This window comes from Lactuca virosa, chromosome 2, assembly GCF_052849685.1.
Source record: "Lactuca virosa cultivar CGN04683 chromosome 2, Lactuca_virosa_CGN04683_v6, whole genome shotgun sequence".
Taxonomy (NCBI): Eukaryota; Viridiplantae; Streptophyta; class Magnoliopsida; order Asterales; family Asteraceae; genus Lactuca; species Lactuca virosa.
Window position 1 is genome coordinate 201,992,146 of NC_136427.1, and position 4,992 is coordinate 201,997,137.

Below are 4,992 nucleotides of genomic sequence, written 5' to 3' on the forward strand. Positions count from 1 at the left end.
TGGTTTCAAAGTAGGCTAGAACATCCATTCACTATTCAAAAACTTGAAAATCAGAAGGAGAAGAAGAAGAAGATATCTTATACAATCATCCAGATATGAAGAATATATAAGACATTCAGAAGAGAGAGTATGACATGTTTTCTTATCTTCGGTACTATCTAACTGCTTCATATATGTGTTGTCCTTATAATGTTTATCAGATGAGGGAACTATTTTTAACTGGAAGGATTAATAAAGATATAAATGTTGTTGATGACAAAGAACAAAAGAATTGTTTGAAAAATAAAAGGACAATTGATGCAAGTCCTTTGTCATGTTTTCCTGAACTGATGTATGATCCAAAGGCACCTTTATCTGTTTTCTTCGAAAAAACTACAAAATTGGTCCCTATGTATTCAAAAAACTTTGGATAGGGTCCAAAAAGTTTCCAACTTGCATGGATGGTCCAAAATCAAGAATTTCCTTTGGTTTTGGCCCCTGAACAATTTGAAATGATTATTTTACCCTTTTCATTTGTTTTTCTATTTTCTTTATTAACTTAAGTATTTAAATATTTATAAAATAATAAAAAATAATATCCTACCCCACCCCACCTTATCACTCCACCGGTCTCTCTTTCTCTCTCTCTCTCTCTCTCTCTCTCTCTAGACCCATCTTCATCTTCAGTTGAATGAACCCTACTATCTCCTTCATCATTTACCCTTACCCTAAATCACAAAAGCTATCAAAATTCTTATTTGAATAGGAAACACCGATGACATAATCACCATCGCCAACACCTGCACCAAATCAAAAGGAAACCAAAACCAAAGTGAAATCTATACTTATGGTTCTTGATTTATAACGAAAATCCTAGAAAAAATCCTAAACAAACCTGATGAAATCTCCATTTATCCATCACACAATATGTTCTCATTTAAAGCAGAAGAAAGATTTTAAGCATAAGGTTTCAGATGGGAAGTTTTTTGAAAACAGAGCTCTACGAGTGGATATGGTAGAGGAAGTGATGGTGAATCCTCTGTTTGTTTAAGCGATTGAGTTGGAGAACTTGAGGAAGTGAGTGATGGGTTTTGAGCATTCTAACACTTCCTAAGTGTACATGCAACCCTAATAACCTTGAATCTATGTTTTCTCTATATACATGTAAATTTCTTTTTCAAGGTTATTTCCTAACTAGCATGGCATGGGGATTACATAAAACATAAAACTAGTAGAAATACATACCTTGTTTTTGCTTGGATTCCTTCAAGACTTTGTGAGCCTAGCACCCCAAATGTTGTGCCTCAAATGCTTCACACAACACCACAAAACTTGGAATAACTTGAGAGAATACTTCTAGCACTCAAAATTGGTTATGCCCTCTCTAGTAACACTATGTCCACTAGCTCCATTTTTTTCTAGCCATAGGGTTCCTTTTATAGTGTTGTCACAATTAGGGTTTACACATGAATGCCCTTAATTGTCATGACTCTTGATTTCCCATGACCCATGGATTTGTAACTCCCATGGACTATCCATGGAGCTCCATTTGGTTACATCCATAACCCATAAACCATGGATCATTAATCCACCATAAAAGAATTGATGATTGTCATAATCAACCCTATATATTTAATTAGTCTCACTTTGATCACCAAATTAATACTAGATTAATACTTGATCAAGACTAATTAAATAATACTATTATTAATATATTAGAACTTATAATATATTAATAATGATAAGTGCCTTATTCTCTCATTTAGTCTATCCAAGTATTGCAATGCCATGCAACCCAAATGGACCATGCCGGGTCGGGTCAAGTACATACCAAATAAAGTTATGGACTTAGACACTATATCCAACAGTCTCCCACTTGGATAAGTCTAATAACTATATTTGCAAATATGACTTCAAAATCCGACTAGCAATCGTAGCTCTTTCAAAGTCTCTCGGAACTGAGATGATGATGATACGTCATTTAAGATAAGTGATCATATAATCCTCTGTTCTCATGATATCAGCCGGACAAACACATGGAACATGGTCTTACTTATTGTCCAGCATTTGTTTCTCGATCTCTGATTTGTTTCGACATAGAACTAAATTGAACACATCAATTAGGTTCTGACCGGGCCCGGTACATAGGTCAAAACCAAATCATCGAGGGGCCCAGATATCGCTTCTATTTCTAGAAGGAACAGATAAACTTCGACTGATATGCTTGTACCAACTACTTGTTGAATTATTCACAAAGGCACGTTTTATAACATCGAGTTACCAATGCGTTTTCGTACAATCAATGAATAACCAACTCATAGTCAACAACTCATATCTCTAGGTTTGAAGATTTATATGATATTACCGTCTCACGATCACTCGAGATAAATTCCATGAAGTGATGCAAGTGAGCGTGGGTTGGATCCAATACTCAGCCCTTATGAGTACTCATGAATGTTGTAGCAACCATTGCATTGTCCAAAGCACTTTTAGACAAATCATACAAGCCAAATTCATGACAGTCTTAAATCAATACTTACTTCCAAGTTTGACTGACTGTGGATGGTTTGAATAATAACATAATTATTCTGGAAGTAAAAACATGCAAAATTGAAACATAGTAAACAATCAACACAAGATAGTAACACCTTACTCATAAATAAATAACAACTTTTATTTATCATCAAATGTCAATTACATTTTACAAGTTTCAGGAATCTAATTATTGAAACTAATATCATCCTTCAGCCCAATGCGCCTCGCATGCTGTAAATGCTTAACCCTGCTCAGTCCCTTCGTGAGGGGATCTGCCGGGTTCTCATTTGATGATACCCTCTTAGCCACGAGGAGTCCTTCTTCTATTCGATGTCTGATGAAATGGTATTTTCTGTCAATGTGCCTAGATCTCTCGTGATCTCTTGGTTCCTTAGCCAAAGCAACCGCACTTTCGCTGTCACAGAAAATTTCCATTGGCTCCTTTATGGCTGGTACAACTCCAAGGTCTCCGATGAAGTTCTTTATCCATGTCGCCTCCTTAGCTGCTTCACTTGCTGCTATGTAATCTGATTCACAAGCAAAATCAACTACTGTCTCCTGCTTGGAACTTTTCCAAGTAATTGCCCCTCCATTTAGGATAAAGACCCAGCCTGACTGAGAGCGGAAATTATCCCTATCAGTCTGGAAGCTAGCATCGCTATATCCTTCCACTCTCAAGTCATCACTGCCTCCGAGGGTAAGGACCCAATCCTTAGTCCTCCGCAGATACTTGAGAATGTTCTTTACCGCTGTCCACTGTGCCTTGCCAGGGTTCCCTTGATATCTACTGACCATGCTCAAAGCAAAGGCCACATCAGGGCGAGTACAAGTCATAGCATACATGATCGAGCCCACAGCGGAGGCATATGGTATATGACTCATTTCAGCTATCTCAGCCTCTGTACTCGGACTTTGAGTTTTACTCAGCTTGGCATTACTCTGGATTGGTAATTCTCCTTTCTTGGAATCTTGCATACTGAACCTCTTCAGCACCTTATCCAAGTAAGTACGTTGACTAAGTCTAATTAGTCTCTTACTCCTATCTCTCAATATCCTTATCCCTAGGATATAGGCAGCTTCCCCAAGGTCCTTCATAGCGAAACACTTCCCAAGCCAGGACTTAACCTCCTGCAAGGTTGGGACGTCGTTTCCTATGAGAAGTATGTCATCCACATACAACACCAAGAAGCTAACTATGCTCCCACTAGCCCTGACATACACACAAGACTCATCATCACTCCTAGAAAAGCCAAACTCTTTGACTTTCTCATCAAAGCAAAGATTCCATCTGCGAGATGCTTGTTTCAATCCATAAATGGATTTATCAAGCTTACACACTCTATTAGGGTATCTTGTATCGACAAAACCCTCTGGTTGAGCCATGTAAACATCCTCAGCCAACTTTCCATTAAGGAAAGCGGTTTTGACATCCATTTGTCATATTTCATAATCATGAAATGCAGCTATGGCTAACAATACTCTAATAGACTTAATCTTAGCTACTGGTGAGAAGGTCTCATCATAGTCAACTCCCGGAGTTTGAGTAAAGCCCTTCGCAACCAGTCGCGCTTTATAAGTGTGTACCTTCCCATCCATGTCGGTCTTCTTCTTGAAGATCCATTTGCACCCAACTGTCTTACGACCTGGTACATTGTCAACCAAGTTCCAAACTTGATTGTCATACATGGACTGAATCTCGCTGTCCATAGCCTCCTTCCATTTAGCAGACTCAGGGCCTGCCATGGCTTCCCTGTAGTTATTAGGTTCATCCAAATCTATTAGTGTACTATCACTAATAAACGTATCACCTTCAGTGGTGATGTGATAACCATAATAAAAATCAGGTGTGTTCCTCACCCTAGTGGAACGTCTTGGAGGTACAGACTCATCTATCGGATCAACAGGAGTTTCTTCCTCAGGTTGGTTGATAGCATTTGAGGTTCCTTCACCACTTGACTCTTGAAGCTCTTCAAGGTCAATTTGCCTCCCACTGTCCCCTTGGCTTATGAATTCTCTCTCACGAAAGACTCCTCTTCTTGCTACAAAGACCATATTATCACTGGGTGTGTAGAAGAGGTAACCAAAGGATCTCTGTGGGTAGCCGATGAAAATACACCTCTCACTTCGAGGTTCAAGCTTATCATGAGTCTCACGCCTCACGAAAGCTTCACAACCCCAAATCTTGATGTGGTCCAAATTGGGAACTTTCCCAGTCCACATCTCGTGAGGTGTTTTGGCAACCTTTTTAGTAGGGACTAGATTAAGGATATGGGCGGCAGTCTCTAAGGCATACCCCCAGAAAGAGATTGGTAACGAAGCTCGACTCATCATGGAATGAACCATATCCAACAAGGTTCGATAGCGCCTCTCAGCTACACCATTCAACTGTGGTGTTCTGGGAGGTGTCAATTGTGAGACAATCCCACATTCCTTAAGATAGTCAAGGAACTCAATGCTAAGATACTCTCCTCCTCGATC